Consider the following 17,455-nt stretch of genomic DNA (forward strand, 5'->3'; position numbering starts at 1 on the left):
ATAGTGGAAGAGAAGCCCAAAGTTCTCAAAAAGAAACAAGATTAGAATAGTGATAAAATAAAGTTGCTTATTTTAATAAGAAGAGGTAAATAAGATTTCTCAGACTTGGTAAAATGGAATTTGTGACAAGAATAAGGGGGTGTAAGAGATTCCTTACTGAAAACAAAGGTCTTCCAAAACACAATTGGGGGAGGAGGCAGAAATAAGCATTATTTATTTCTAGGAAAAATAAAATAAAATGTTTACTCAAGAATTTCATGTTCACTGTAGAAAAATCAGCAAGCTGAAATGTACTTGTGTGAAAACAATAACAAGAATAATAAAAAAAAGAAAAACCCTTAGCATTAAAGGGCTCTTTCATATTATCTATGCCAACTTTCCCATCCATGAAGAAATTCTCTCTCCATTCTTAACAGCTAGGAATAAGGCATGTACAACTATCAAAAAGTAAACCTTTCAATTATTGAACAGTTAGAGCCCTTATTATATCCAAAACTGGTTCCCAGTGAAGACAGAGAAATTTAAGTGTCACCTTAATTCTACATTCATGCCCTACTTTACACTATTTGACAACTGTTACAGATTTTGTTTATTCAAGGCCAAATTATTTTGATTCCTTCAGCTGTTCTCCCCCCTAACCCCCCACCCCCCCACCCAAGCTGTTCTTATTTAACATATATATTTTTTAATTTTTTCTGTTGCCTTTTTTTTACTTTATTTTTTTCAATTTTTTATTTTTATTGAATCCTGAGAGAGGAAGGCGGTAAGGTTGAGACAGAAACATCAATCTGTTTCTGTATGTGCCCCAGCTAAGGACTGAACCAGCCACCTGTGCATTGCAAGACAATGCTCCAGCCAAGCGAGCCATCCAGCCAGGACTATTTAACATATTGAAGATCATTCTCCAGCTTGGTTTTACTCTGGACAGTCTTCCCACCAAGAGGTAATACAATCGTAGACTCGTAGACTATTAACAGACACTCCTCACAGAAAACAAGGAGATGGCAGTTCTAGAGGACTCTGTTAGGCGTTTGTAGAATAGTCACAGTAGTTCCTAAACCTGCTTATGCATCAGAATCAACTGGAGTTTTTATTGAATCCAGATTTCCTTCTAGCACCCCTAATGATTGAGTGTGTGGGCAGAACAGAACTTCAGAATCATTTAACAAGCTGCCTGCATGGTCTTATGTAGCCAGCCTAGCATGAGACTGGGGAATATTGTGCCCATTTCTTTTTTTTTTTTTTTTTTTTTTAATTTTATTTATTCCTTTTTAGAGAAGAGAGAGAGACAGAGAGAGAGAGAAGGGGGGAGGAGCTGGAAGCATCAACTCCCATATGTGCCTTGACCAGGCAAGCCCAGGGTTTCGAACCCATTTCTTTTTCATTTTAAATTATTAGACATTTTGCCTGACCAGGTAGGTGGTGGCGCAGTGGATAGAGTGTTGGACTGGGACACGGAGGACCGGGTTCGAGACACCGAGGTTGCCAGTTTGAGCACAGGCTCATCGAGTTTGAGCAAGGCTCACCAGCTTGAGCCCAAGGTCGCTGACTCCAGCAAGGGGTCCCTCGGTCTGCTGTAGCCCCTTGGTCAAGTCACATATGAGAAATCAATCAATGGACAACTAAGGAACCGCAACGAAGAATTGATGTTTTTCATCTCTCTCCCTTCCTGTCTGTCTGTCCCTCTCTCTGACTTCCTCTGTCTCTGCCACACACACACACACACACACACACACACACACACAATATATATATATATTAATCATTTTAAGCATAAAGAAAATAATAGATAGTAAAACACCTATGTACCACATACCAAGAATAAATAGATGCTAATATTTTGCCATATTTGCTTAAGATCTTTTTTTTGCTTAAGATCTTATTTTTAATAGGAATTAAGTTACCGATATATCAGTGTCACCACCAAGCCCTTTCCCTTCTTTTCTCTTCCATCAAAGAATATCTTTATTTATTCATTCATTTTTTTTTTTTTTTTTTCTCCATTTTTCTGAAGCTGGAAACAGGGAGAGACAGTCAGACAGACTCCCGCATGCGCCCGACCGGGATCCACCCGGCACGCCCACCAGGGGCAACGCTCTGCCCACCAGGGGGCGATGCTCTGCCCATCCTGGGCGTCACCATGTTGCGACCAGAGCCACTCCAGCGCCTGAGGCGGAGGCCACAGAGCCATCCCCAGCGCCCGGGCCATTTTTGCTCCAATGGAGCCTTGGCTGCGGGAGGGGAAGAGAGAGACAGAGAGGAAAGCGCGGCGGAGGGGTGGAGAAGCAAATGGGCGCTTCTCCTATGTGCCCTGGCCGGGAATCGAACCCGGGTCCTCCGCACGCTAGGCTGACGCTCTACCGCTGAGCCAACCGGCCAGGGCTTTATTCATTCATTTTTTTAAGTGAGAGGAGGAAAGACAGACTCCTGCATGTGCCCCACCAGGATCCACCCAGCAAACTTCCTGTGTGGGGCTGATGCTTGAATCAACTGAGCCATCCTCAGCACCGAGGGCCGATACTCAAACCAATCAAGCCACTGGCTACAAAAAGGGAAGAGAGAGAGAAGAGGGAGGGAAAGAGAGGGAGATGGTGGCTTCTCACGTGTGCTCTGACCAGGCATTGAACCTGGTACATTTGCAGGCCGGGTCAGTGCTCTATCCACTGAACCAACTAGCCAGGGCCAAGAATACCATTATTTAAATTATTGTGTATCATTCTCATATATATTACAGGTACTGATCAACTTACGACTTACGATCTATGCAACTTAGGACTATTCGACTTTACAACCACAATCGCTAGCCATGACTGCTCTGCGTCTTGCAGCGTGAGCGTTGCCCAGCTGGGCATACGACAGTGCGGACCACCTTGCGGCAGCACTACCATCTCCGCATGCACCATTTCAACTGTTATCCCAGACTCGGTACAGCAATTTGTGTTTTGTGTCTTGGATATTTTTCATCAAACCCCTCCCAAGATGTCTACCAAGAGGAAATTGTCTTTGTCTGCGCCTCAGCCTGTCAAGAAGGAAAGAAAGGCCATTGATCTCGACACGAAAATGAAGATAATTAAGTAGTACGAAGGAGGAAAGAAAGTGAATGTGATTGCACGTGATATGAAGTTATCACACTCGACTGTGTCAATGATTCTGAAAGATAAAGAAAGAATTCGTGCCCTGGCCGGTTGGCTCAGCGGTAGAGCATCGGCCTAGCGTGCGGAGGACCCGGGTTCGATTCCCGGCCAGGGCACACAGGAGAAGCGCCCATTTGCTTCTCCACCCCTCCGCCGCGCTTTCCTCTCTGTCTCTCTCGTCCCCTCCCGCAGCCAAGGCTCCATTGGAGCAAAGATGGCCCGGGCGCTGGGGATGGCTCTGTGGCCTCTGCCCCAGGCGCTAGAGTGGCTCTGGTCGCAACATGGCGACGCCCAGGATGGGCAGAGCATCGCCCCCTGGTGGGCAGAGCGTCGCCCCTGGTGGGCGTGCCGGGTGGATCCCGGTCGGGCGCATGCGGGAGTCTGTCTGACTGTCTCTCCCTGTTTCCAGCTTCAGAAAAATGAAAAGGGAAAGAAAAAAAAAAAAAAAGAAAGAAAGAATTCGTGAAGCTGTGAAAGGTTCTGCACCCATGCGATCAACAGTTATAACAAAGCAACGAAGCGGGCCCATCCACGAAATGGAGAAATTGCTATATATTCGGATGGGAGATCAAATTCAAAAACGGACACCATTAAGTCTTTTTACTGTGCAGATGAAGGTGAGAAGTCTATTTCAGACTCTGAAGGAGCATGCTGGAGAAGATTACAGTCAAGAATTTGTAGCAAGCACTGGCTGGTTCCAGCGATTCAAAAAAAGATTCCAAATGCATAGTGTTCAAGTGACTGGAAAAGCAGCGAGTATGGATGAGGAAGGAGCACGTAAGTTTGTTGATTGTCTGGATGAATTAATTACAGATGAGGGATATCTAGCAAAACAGATTTTCACTGTTGATGAAACTGGATTATTTTGGAAATGGATGCCAGCACGCACTTATATTCACAAAGAGGCCAAAAGCATGCCGGGATTTAAAGCATTTAAGGATAGGCTAACTCTGCTGCTTGGCGGGAACATCCCAAGGTTTAAGCTGAAGCCGTTCTTAATTTATCACTCAAACTGCATGCGTTCAAGAATGTTAACAAGCACACACTGCCTGTCTACTTTCATTCTCAATGTAAAGCATAGATGACACAAGGATTGTTTGAAGACTGGTTTATGAACTGTTTTATTCCTCAAGTTCGAGAATATTGTTTGGAGAAAGATATTCCTTTCAAGATTTTATTGCTACTCGATAATGTGCCTGGACACCCACCACATCTAGGCGATCTCCATCCAGATGTAAAATTTGTTTTTCTTCCGCCAAACATGACTCCACTCATCCAGCCTATGGAGCAAGGTTCGATTGCTACATTAAAGGCCAACTATCTCTGAACCACCTTTGCTCAAGCAATATCCACTATAGATGCTGACTCAGAACTAACATTGCGAAATTTTTGAAAACACTACAACACTTTGATGTGTATCAAGAATATCGCTACCGCCTGGAGGCTGTGATGACAAAGTGCATGAATGGCATCTGGAAAAATTATGTTAAGCGCTATGTTAATGATTTTGACGGATTTGACAGTGAACATGAACTTGAAACGATTCGGGAAAAAATCGTAAAACTCGCTAAAGACCTTTCTTTGGAGTGTGAAATGGAAGATGTTGAAGAGTTGCTAGACAAAGAATCCAGAGAACTTACAAATGAAGAGCTAATCGAACTGGAAGAAGAAAGAGTGGCGGAAGAAGAAAGAAGAGAAGCAGAGAAAGAAGCGGAGAAGCCAGAAAGAAAGTGCACCACTAAGGGATTATCAGAAGGTTTATCTTTACTGAATAAACTTCTTATACATTTCGAAGCAATGGACCCAAACATCAAACGATTTGCAAGGACTGAACGGATGGCAAATGATGTGTTTCATCCGTATCGAGAAATTTATGAAGAAAAAAAGAAACATACAATTCAGACAAAGCTCACCATGTTTATGAAAAAAACAACTCCGGTAACCCCAACTGCTGTCTCAGATGACGACATCAACGATCCACAGCCAAGCACCAGCGGCCAATAAAATGTTTCGTACATGTTTATATATTTTTATGTTTTGCAATTGGGAAAATGTTTCCCATGGTATTTTTTACACCTGTATTTTGTAATTTTGTATGTTTTGCAAATATTAAGCCAGTTGTACTGGTAATGCAGTGTTTTACTTAAACCTGACGAATGTAAAAATAAGAAACAAAATGGTGTAGAGATGATACAAATGGCATAAAATGAACAAAGAAAACTATGATATATAACAATAATGAAAGAAAATTATGATAAAATATGACTTAAAGATTTTTATAACATCATTTCAAAGTACTATACATATAGCCTATTCAACTTACAACCAAATCGTGTTACGACTGGTCTGTCGGAACCAATCGTGGTCGTAAGTCGAGCACTAGCTGTACTTTATTTTTTTACTATATAGCATTTAGAAAAATCATTTGCCATTGTTTTGTATTCTTCTCCATTGTCTTAGGCAGCAGTCTTCTGGATGACTTCTCTATATTTTTTCTGTTGTATTCAAGTCCTATTGGCTTGAATACCTTATGTAGACTGATGATCCTTCAAATGGTACTTCCTCATCCTCTCCCTAACTCCAGATGCCTATATCCAACTATGTATTAAGTATTTAGGCACCTTAAATTTGACATATCCAAAATCTAATGTTAGATATCCTTCTATCCCTGTAGTCTTCCCACTTCAGTAAATATCAACTCTATTCTCCATAAATTCTGGAGTCATCCTTTCTCTTTTCTCGCAACCTGTATCAAATTCATAAGCAAATTCCATTGTCTCTATCTTAAAAATATATCCAGACTCTTACCCCCCATCACCACCTCCACTGCTGTACCCAGTCCATGCTACCACCACCACTTGACTAGATAGTCACAACAGCCTCTACACGTCTTCCTTTTAGTCTCCCCTTCCCTTGCTACAGTCTATTTTCTACACAGCAACCAGTCATTTTTTTAAAATGTCAGTCAGCTCAGTTTTCCCAGTATGCAAAGGTTGCTGGTTTGATCCCAGGTCAGTGCACATACAGAAACAAATCAATGTTTCTGTCTCTCCCACTTCCTCTCTCTAAAATTAAAAAGTCAGCTCAAGTAACTCATCTGCAGTGACTTCCTGTCTCAGAATAAATGACATGACCTAGAAGGTCATTACCTGTCCCCTATAACCTCTCCAACCTCTCATCCCTTTATATTCTATCACCTCCCCAACCCCCACTACAGGATTATTAGTTTTATTGATTTTTTTTTCAAACAACCAGCTTTGTTATATGATGTCTGTAAGTTTTCTCTTTTCAAGTTCATTGATTTCTGCTCTTAATCTCTATTATTTCCTTTCTCTTGCTTGCTTTGCATTTATTACCCAGCCCAGTTTCAAAAAATGGAAACTTACATTACTGATTTACTTTCCTTCTTTTATAATATAAGCATTTAATTCTATAAATTTTCCTCTAATCCCCACTTAGTTATATCCCACAAATTTTGATATTTTGTATTTTCATTTTTTTTAAAGATTTTATTTATTGATTTTAGATTTTATGTAATCATTTTAGAGAAGAGAGAGAGAGATTGAGAGAGAGAGAGAGAGAAGGAGGGAGGACCTCAGCTTTCCAGATCGACACTCTATCCACTGCATCAACACAGGCCAGGCTTTGCTGAACTTTTTCATTAGTTTTAATGAATCCTTTACAATTTTCTGTATATGAGATCATGTCATCTGTTTTATTACTTCCTTTTCACTCTATATGCTTTTATTTCATTTTCTTGTCTAATTGCCTGAGTACAATGTTAAACAGAATTAGTGACCACAGCCTGACCAGGCAATGGCGCAGTGGATAGAGCATAGGACTGGGATGTGGAAGACCCAGGTTCAAGACCCTGAGGTTGCCAGCTTGAGCGCGAGCTCATCTGGCTTGAGCAAAAAAAGCTCACCAGCTTGGACCCAAGGTTGCTGGCTTGAGCAAGGGGTTACTCTGTCTGCTGAAGGCCCAAGGTCAAGGCACATATGAGAAAGCAATCAATAAACTAAGGTGTCAAAACGAATAACTGATGATTGATGCTTCTCATCTCTCTCTGTTCCTGTCTGTCTGTCCCTATCTATCCCTCTCTCTGTAAAAAATAATAATAAATAAATAAATAAATAAAATTAAAAAAAAAAAAAGTAGTGACCACAGACATCCATAGCCTTTTTTGTTCCTGATCATACAAGGGAAACATTTAGTCTTTTACCATTAAATACTATATTAGCTATAGGCTTTTGCAGATGCCTTTAATTAGGTTGAGGAAACTCCCTTCTATTTTTTTTTTAAAGCCGCCTTCTATTTTTTTAATAAGTGTTTTTATCATTGAGAAAGGGTATTGAATTTTGTTAGATGATTTTCTGTGTCTGTTGAGATAATCAAGTTTTTTGTGTTCTATGACTATATATATATATATATATTCAGATGTTAAACTAATCCTACATTCCTAGGATAAATTCTGCTTGATCATGGTGTATAATACCTTTTATATGTTGTTGGATTCAGTTTATCATTTTTTGAAAATTCTGTGTCTAGATTTATGAGGAATATTAGTTTATAGTTTTATAATCAGTATAAGCCATATCGTCTTAATTATTAATACTGGTTGTCATTTTATTATTTGCTTTCTGATTAAGTTCTTCTACATTCTTTTGGGTTATTTTGAATCCATTTTAATTTATCTATTGTGTATTGGACCAAATCTCTTTTGAGATTTTTTTTTATTCATTTGAGAGAGGAAAGAGAGAGAAGGGGGTAGAGGAGCAGGAAGCATTCTGTAGTCATTCACATAGTTCCCACATTTTCGTGGAAACTAAAAAATTTCCCACATGCACACAAGATTTTTGTCTTTAGTTTTCAGCAATATGATCATGATATGTCTGGGCAGGAATATATTTGTATTTATCTTTAGGGTTTGCCGAGCTTTTTGAATCTGTAGATTTCACTGTGTTTAGCAACATTTCAGCCATTATTTCTTCAAATATTTTTTTCTGCAGCATACTATTTCCTCTTCTATGACTCAAATGTTAGATCTTTTGGTATTGTCTCAAAAGTCCCTGATAATTTGTTAATTTTAACAATCTCTATTGTTCAAATTGGTAATTTCCACTGAACTATCTTTGAAGTCAACTACCTTCTTATCTCTATTCTTCTATTTAATCCACACAGGTTTTATTGCTGTTACTTTATTTCTTAGCTTTAAAATTTCTAGGCCCTGGACGGTTGGCTCAGTGGTAGAGCATCAGCCCAGCATGTGGAAGTCCTGGGTTCAATTTCCAGCCAGGGAACACAGGAAAAGCACCCATATCTTCTCCACCCTTACCCCTCTCCTTCCTCTCTGTCTCTCTCTTCCCCTCTCATAGCCAAGGCTCCACTGGAGCAAAGTTGGCCCGGATGCTGAGGATGGCTCCATGGCCTCTGCCTCAGGTGCTGGAATGGCTCTGGTTGCCACAGAGCATTGCCCCCTAGTGGGCATGCTGGGTGGATCCCAGTCGGGCGCATGTGGGAGTCTGTCTGACTGCCTCCCTGTTTCCAACTTCAGAAAAATACAGAGAAGGAAAACAAACAAACAAACAAAAAACAGCATGGAGATTCCTAAAAAATTAAAAGTGAAACCGCCTTATGACCTAGAGATTCTACTGCTGATTACATATCCAAAGAAACCCATAAGCTAGATCTGGGCAATTAAATGTTCTTCATCCCCTCCCCTGTCCTTGGAATATACACTCTGCCTACTGTTCTCACAGTGGGAGAGTGAGAACAGGACATAGCCTTGAGAGACTAAGGGAGAGACCATCTAGATCAGGGGTCCCCAAACTATGGCCTGCGGGCCACATGCAGCCCCCTGAGGTCATTTATCCGGCCCCCGCCACACTTCTGGAAGGGGCACCTCTTTCATTGGTGGTCAGCATCCATATCCTGTGCTCCTGGAGTACTGTATGTAGCAGCGTCGCTCACGTACAGTACTACTTCCAGTGATGCGGGATGCACGTGTCACGGCTCCGGAAGCACGTCATATCACTTGTTACGGCTAGCAGTGACAAATATGGAACCGGACTTTGACCATCTCATTAGTCAAAAGCAGGCCCATAGTTTCCATTGAAATACTGGTCAGTTTGTTGATTTAAATTTACTTGTTCTTTATTTTAAATATTGTATTTGTCGGCCTGACCTGTGGTGGCGCAGTGGATAAAGCGTCGACCTGGAAATGCTGAGGTCGCCGGTTCGAAACCCTGGGCTTGCCTGGTCAAGGCACAAAAAAAAAAAAAAAAAAAAAAAAAAAATTGTATTTGTCCCGTTTTGTTTTTTCTACTTTAAAATAAGGTATATGCAGTGTGCATAGGGATTTGTTCATAGTTTTTTTTTTATACTCTGGCCCTCCAACAGTCTTGAGGGACAGTGAAATGGCGCCCTGTGTAAAAAGCTTGGGGACCCCTGATCTAGATAGTATGAACCGAGGGGTTTAGAGAGTTTCTAGGTGAGCGAAGTAGAACACTTCCACGTGCCACAGGGAGAGGCCGCGAACCCCATGAAGACAGATGCTTCTTAGTTCACAACCGACGTTGCCCTATGTCTCTTCAGCTGGCTGTTGGCTTTATCCTAGAAAGCATCTGTGTGACCTTGAAGGAAGGAACATTTGGAAAGTCAACAGTGATGTATGAGTCTAACGGCAGTGGTGCTAAACAAAAGAATAGAAAGGACCTGAAGATGGCAATGGAGTAGGCAGATGCACAGACACCCAGCTCTCACCACCAAACTGGAATACAAATCAATTTAGGAAAAATCAGCGTGAAAAACCAACTCTGGACTACAAGAACAGCTCTCAAAAACCAAGGAGCAAAGAAACCACAACAAACCTGGTAGGGAGCGCCTGAATCTCCCCTGCTTATAGGAACGGAGGGGAGGGAGAGGCTGAGAGCCCAGAGGGGATCTCACTCCAGGGAAAAGAGCAAAAAATACTGCTCACAGCCACTTGCCTGGCGACCAGGGAGCGAGGTGTGTTGAAAAGACCAGCTTATTTCCCAAGTGGAAAGGAAAGAGGGACAGACTGTGAGGGGCTAAGGAATGCAGGATACGACCTAAAAAAAGCTGACTCATCCTTGCTGGAGGCGGCCATAACTGGGGGAGGGACTGATCTTTCCCCACAAAACAGTACTGAATTGCTTCCAGATCAGAGATCTCCAGACATCTCTCTAGCTCCAATCAGCGCAACAAGACACAGCTGAAAACAAGAAGTGGGGATGAGGGGCAGTAACTCAGGTCTCCATGGAGATCTGAGATACACCTCCCCCTACTGAAGCTGAGAAAACACCCTGCCCCCAGAGAGATTAGTTGGCTAAAGAGGCCTTCAGAGTCTCAGGTTACACCCACTGCATTCCTGGATACAGTTTCAAGGAAGCCCCCTGCTGAGATCAGTAAACAAGACTATCACCTGTTAAGAAAACAAACAAATCAAGACTTCAAAGCTGCCCAAATCCGAAAGTGGATTACAAATAATAGCTGATACCAACCCAAGAAGACCTAGAAATAACACAACTGAAAACTGGAGGCAGACAACACCAAGCCTAGACTCAACCAACTCTACAAACAAAACACCCACACAGACAATGAGAAGACAAAAAAGTGCAATCCAAATGAAACCACAAGAGAAACCTTCAGGAGATGAACTGAGTGATATGGAAATAATCAAATTTCCAGATGCGGAGTTCAAAATAATGATTGTAAGGATGCTTAGGGATCTTAGAACAACAATGGATGGTAATTATGAACACCTAAATAAAGAAATAGCAAGTATAAAAAAGAATCAGTCAGAGATGACAAATACAGTATCAGAAATAAAGACCATAATGGAAGGAATTAAAAACAGGATAGATAGAGCAGAGGATCGAATCAGCGAATTAGAGGACAACTGGAATGAAGGCATGAAAACAGAGAAGAAAAGAGAAAAGAGACTCAAAAAGTCAAAGGAAACCCTTAGAGAGCTCTGTGGCAACATGAAGAGAAATAACATCCGCATCATAGGGGTTCCTGAAGAAAAAGGAAAAGAACAAGAACAAGAACAAGAACAAGAACAAGGGATAGAGACTTTGTTCAATCATATCATAGCTGAAAACTTCCCTAAATTAATGCAGGAGAAACTCTCACAAGTTCAAGAAGCACAGAGGACTCCATTAAAGAGAAACCCAAAGAAACCTACACCAAGACACATCATAATTAGATAGTATGAATCTAGTTAACTTTTAAGATTCTGGCCGTGGGGCAGAGATCTGCTCATCATGCAGCCACCCAAAACAAGGCTTATAAGTAAGTTCCCTTGCTTATTATGCCTGCCATCTGCCACCTGTCAATCTGGAGTGGTCTGCCCCTCCAGACACTGTCTTTGATCTCCTCTTTTCCTCTGTGTACATGGGCCAGCATGTGAACAAACAATCGGCAAGTCAACCAGGAGACTGAAGAAATGAGTCTAGTGAAAGAGGCATCTGGGGGAGGGGTAATCCCAAACTAGCCATCAACCTTTATTTGGGAAGGAGTGGTCTGTATGTTAGATGCTTATGGACCACTAAGTGAGCATGGGGACACACTGAAAACGCTTGCTTCTTTAATGCTTTGAAAAAATTGCATATAGTGTACTGTGGCAAAGAGAAACAAACAGCTACCACAGGGGTTGCCTCAACTGTGGGCTGTTTGGCTGGCCACCCTGCCAACTAGAGGCTAAAGCTTGGGTTGGAAAGTGGAAGAAGGGTTAAAAAGAAAGAAGGATGTGCAGGTATTCACTATTCTGCTAGCTTTGGGACTAGCATGCAAGGTAGGAGAGCAGAATAGTAAGTTAGAGACCACTGTATGCCATTTTGTAGAGCTAAGGGGTCACAAGCCATCATGGATTAAGATCTGAGTGCTAAAACAAAGCCTGATTAGGATGCTAAGAGGTACAATCTCTGGGAAAGTGAGGAGAGTAAAGGAGAGAAAATGTGGTGATTGACAATGAAACAGAGTGCCGATGCTGTGTGACTCTTAATGAAAAGGAACATTGTAAATAGCAACTAGACTAGACTTCTGATAATAGATAAATATACCCCAAAACTTTGAGGAGAAACTTGAATTCTTTCTGTCCCTTGAAGTTATAAATCTTGTCATATCTGAAATATAAATACCCTTGTTGGCAACTAAAACGCTGTCCACAGAAACCGAAGAAACTGGGGGAGGGGGGACTTTCTAAAGTTCAGAAGCTCCTTGTCCAAAATCTAGTCCAAAGCCTCTATAACGTTACTCATCAAAAGCAAATACAGTCTGACCTGCGGTGGCACAGTGGATAAAGCGTCGACCTGGAATGCTGAGGTTGCTGGTTCGAAACCCTGGACCTGCCCAGTCAAGGCACATATGGGAGTTGATGCTTCCTGCTCCTCCCCCCTTCTCTCTCCCCCCCCCTCACCCTCCCCTCTCCCCCATTCTCTAAAATGAATAAATAAAATCTTTTTTTTAAAAAAAAAGCAAATACAATCTTAAAAGTCTTCTCCACAAATAATAGTGAAAAACTTTAGCCATGTGAGTGGGTAACCTTAACTTGTTCAGTCTGCCAGAAACAATTTAGATTTAACTGTTATTTATAAACTAGTGAGTTGTGTATTGTTCTACTTGAGTCATGGCTAAGATTTTATATGAAAGAATGGAGTTTCTGTATGTTTATATATGTCAATGGATATATATTATGTACATGTGATTATTTTTTGAACCTCTGGAATATACTGTCAAAATTAATTTGTAAAAGAGCTCTACTTAATTGGCTTAAAGAAAAGTAAAATTTAATATTGATAGTCTACTTACATAAAACTAAAACTTAACTATCGACTTCAGGTCAAGATGGCAAGTAGGTAAATGTGTGCTTGCCTCCTCCCATGACCACATCAAAACTACAAAATTACAGAACCATCATTGAGAACCATCTGAAGACTAGCTGAACAGGAATCCTATAACTAAGGATATCGAGAAACCATGATAAGACTAAGGGTGGGGATAGGGATACAGAGATGCAAAACAGGCAAGTCCCACATGCACAGTATTGTGATTAAGAAATGGGGAAGCCCTGGCCAGTAGTATCAGTGGATAGAGTGTCAGCCTGGCATGTGGATATCCTGGGTTTGATCCATGGTCAGGGCACACATGAGAAGCGACCATCTGCTTCTCTCTCTCTGCCTTTCCCCCTTCTCTTTCTTTTCCTCTCCTGCAGCCAGTGGCTCAACTGGTTTAAGCGTTGGCCCCTGGCACTGAGAATAGCTTGGTTGATTCGAGCATCAGCTCTTGATGGGGGTTGCTGGGTGAATGCCAGTTAGGGTACATGCGTGAGTCTTTCTCCCCTTCTCTCAAAAAAAAAAAAAAAAAAAGGCAATGAAAAAAGAATGGAAGAAATAACTCAGCTGTGGAGGTCACCCTGACAAGCGAGGGGTCCCACTCCCATAGTGGACTTCCTAGGCCAGGACACCACTGCCAGGAATAGGCCTCCCCACAGAATATGGTTGTGAAAACCAGTGGGATTACATCCAAGTCAGACAAAGGGCTGCTGGATTCCCAGGCATCCTCTCAAAGAGCCCAAATATAAACTCAGTTGTTCCAAACTCCAGTGCAGAACTAGAACAAATAATCCTCAAATTTACATGGATACCACAAAAGATACCAAATAGCAAAAGCAATCTACAGGGAGAACAAAGTTTGAGGTATCATGCTATCTGGTATCAAATCACAGTACAAGGTTATAGTAATCAAAACAGCATGGTGCTGGAATAAAAACAGACATATTGATCAATGGAACAGAATAGAGAGCTCGGAAATCAACCCATGCCTATATGGTCAATCTATGACAAAGGAGGCAAAAATATACAGTGGAATAAAGACAGTCTCTTCAACAAACAGAACTGGGAAATCAAACAGAGATACATGAGGGAAAAAAAAAGAAAGAAACTCGACCACTCTTACACCACATACAAGAATAAACTCAAACTGAATTAAACACTTAAATGTAAAACCTGAAACCATAAAACTAGAACAAAAACATAGGTAGTAAACTCAGTGACACTGCTTTTAGTAATATCTTTTGGATATGTCTCTTCATGCAAGGGTAACAAAAGAAAAAATAAACAAATGGGACTACATCAAACTAAAAAGTCTTTGTACAGCAAAGGCAACCATCAACAAAATGAAAAAATAACCTACTGAATGGAGAAGATATTTTCCAGTGATACATGTGCTAAAAGGATTAATGTCCAAAATCCATAGAAACTCATACAATCTAACACCAAAAAAACAAGCAATCAAATTAAAAAATGAAAACCTGAACAGACATTTCTCCAAAGGGGACTACAGATGGCCAATAGACATAAAGAGATGTTCAACATCACTGATCGTCAGGGAAATGCAAATGAACACCACAATGAGAGATCACCTCACACCTGTGAGAATAGCTATCACCAATAAATCAATAAACAAGTGTTGGTCAGGATGTGAAGAAAAGGGAACCCTCATACATTGCTGGTGGGATTGTAAATTGGTGCAACCACTATGGAAAACAGTCTGGAGGGTCCTCAAAAACTAAAAACAGGCCCTGGCCTGTTGGCTCAGTGGTAGAGCGTCGGCCTGGCGTGTGGGGGACCCGGGTTCGATTCCCGGCCAGGGCACATAGGAGAAGCACCCATTTGCTTCTCCACCCCACCCCCTCTCCTTCCTCTCTGTCTCTCTCTTCCCCTCCCGCAGCCAAGGCTCCATTGGAGCAAAGATGGCCCGGGTGCTGGGGATGGCTCCTTGGCCTCTGCCCCAGGCGCTAGAGTGGCTCTGGTCGCGGCAGAGCGACGCCCAGGAGGGGCAGAGCATCGCCCCCTGGTGGGCAGAGCATCGCCCCTGGTGGGCGTGCCGGGTGGATCCCGGTCGGGCGCATGCGGGAGTCTGTCTGACTGTCTCTCCCCGTTTCCAGCTTCAGAAAAATACAAAAAAAAAAAAAAAAAACAAAAAAAAAAACAAAACAAAAAAAAAAACAAAAAACTAAAAACAGGTCTATCATATGACCTGTTTCCACTTCTGCGTATATATTCAGAAAATATATGCACGCCTATATTCACTGCACCATTATTTACAATAGCCAAGATATAGAAGCAACCTAAGTATCCATGCAAAGGTGAGTAAATAAAGATGTGGTGCATGTATACAATGGAGTTATTTATTACTTGGCCACAAAAAGAATGAAATCTTGCCATTTGGAACAACATGTATGGAAATGAGTCAGACAGAGAAAGACAAATACCATATGATTTCACTTATATGGGGAATAAAAAAAACCCCCACAAAATAAATGACAAAACAGAGGCCCTGGCTAGTTGGCTCAGTGGTCAAGTGTGAGCCCGGCATGTGGATGTCCCAGGTTTGATTCCCAGCCAGGGCACACAGGAGAAACACCCATCTGCTTCTCCACCCTTCCCCCTCTCCTTTCTCTTTATCTCTCTCTTACCCTCCCACAGCCAAGGCTCCATTGGAGCAAAGTTGGCTCAGACGCTGAGGACGGCTCCATGGTCGCTGTCTCAGGCACTAGAATGGCTCTGGTTGCAACAGAGCATCACCCCTTGGTGAGCTTGCCGGGCAGATCCCAGCCAGGCACATGCGGGAGTCTGTCTCTCTGCCTCCCTGCTTCTCACTTCAGAAAAATGCAAAAAAATAAAATAAAATGAAAATGACAAAACAGAAACAAACTCACAGATATAGAGAACAACCTGATGGTTACGAGATGAGGTGGGGTGGGGGTGCAAAAGGTGAAGGGGTTAAGTACAAACTGGTTCTTACAATATAATCATGGGATGTAAAGTATAGCATAGCAAATATAGTCAATAATATTGTAATGACTATGCATGGTGAGTTATTGGAGTGATTACTTTGTAAGTTACATAAATGTCTAATCACTGTGTTGTGCACCTAAAACCAATATCATATTGTATGTCAATAACTGAATATCAAGTAAAATAAAAATATATAAATAATTTTCTTTCATTTACTAAAAGAATAAAGTTTTCTTGGACTGTTGGTCTGTTCTTGATAAGACTTTGAAAGGTTTTTCTCTACCTTTTAGCCTAGAAAATAAAGATTCTGAGTTTTATCAAAATTATTTCCTGTGGTTCACGTTGTCCTTATCAGGTCTTTGACTACTTTAAAAAACTGAGTCTTCTCTGTTAAAAGAGTTAAGGTTTTTTATAACTATGTTATTTTGCCTTTGAAGTCTTTTGCACTTTGGTTAAACATATTATTTCACAATAACCTAAGATCCTATTTAATCAAGTGTTTTAAAACCTTTAGATATTTTTGACAAAGTTCTCAAGAATCAGTATGTAAATGAAGTCTGTTGATCTTTTTTTTTTTTTTTTGGTGACAGAGACAGAGAGGGACAGACAGACAGAAAGGGAGAGAAATGAGAAGTATCAATTCTTAGTTATGGCACCTTAGTTGTTTTTTGATTGCTTTCTCATGTGTGCCTTGACCAGGGGGCTACAGCAGACTGAGTGACCCCTTGCTCAAGCCAGTGACCTTGGGCTCAAGCTGGTGAGCCTTGCTCAAACCAGATGAGCTCGTGCTCAAGCTGGCGACCTTGGGGTTTCAAACCTGGGTCCTCTGTGTCCCAATCCAACGCTCTATTCACTACTACGCCACTGCCTAGTCAGGCAACATCTTGTTGATCTTGAACTAACTTTGGGATTTTTCAGAGGGTCCCTGAAAATCTCTCCTTATAAGAGCTGTTAAACTAATTAAGCTTATTTGATATGTTAAATTACACAGGAAGCACTATCAAATAAGAGATGATGCTAAACTTCTTTAGGGTATATTTCTATTGTATTCTTAAAATTCTGATAAGTTCTAGTATTATGACATCAGTCATAATTTTAAAATGTGTATCACAGCCTGACCAGGAGGTGGCGCAGTGGATAGAGCGTCGGACTGGGATGCGGAAGGACCCAGGTTCGAGACCCTGAGGTCACCAGCTTGAGTGCAGACTCATCTGGTTTGAGCAAAGCTCACCAGCTTGGATCCAAGGTTGCTGGCTCAAGCAAGGGGTTACTCGGTCTGCTGAAGGCCCGCGGTCAAGGCACATATGAGAAAGCAATCAATGAACAACTAAGGTGTTGCAACGCGCAATGAAGAACTAATGATTGATGCTTCTCATCTCTCTCCATCCCTGTCTGTCTGTTCCTGTCTATCCCTCTCTCTGACTCACTCTCTGTCTCTGTAAAAAATAAATAAATAAATAAAATGTGTATCACAGAAATAACTGAAGTTCCTTATCA

At 41.5% G+C, this 17,455-nt stretch overlaps 1 protein-coding gene across 2 annotated transcripts in view; it reads right to left on the reverse strand.

Moving 5' to 3' along the window:
- The window catches only part of ATF1 (activating transcription factor 1), an 86,007-nt gene that overhangs the window by 13,791 nt on the left and 54,761 nt on the right, over positions 1 to 17,455 (reverse strand). The window lies entirely within an intron of this gene.

This window comes from Saccopteryx leptura, chromosome 2, assembly GCF_036850995.1.
Source record: "Saccopteryx leptura isolate mSacLep1 chromosome 2, mSacLep1_pri_phased_curated, whole genome shotgun sequence".
Taxonomy (NCBI): domain Eukaryota; kingdom Metazoa; phylum Chordata; class Mammalia; order Chiroptera; family Emballonuridae; genus Saccopteryx; species Saccopteryx leptura.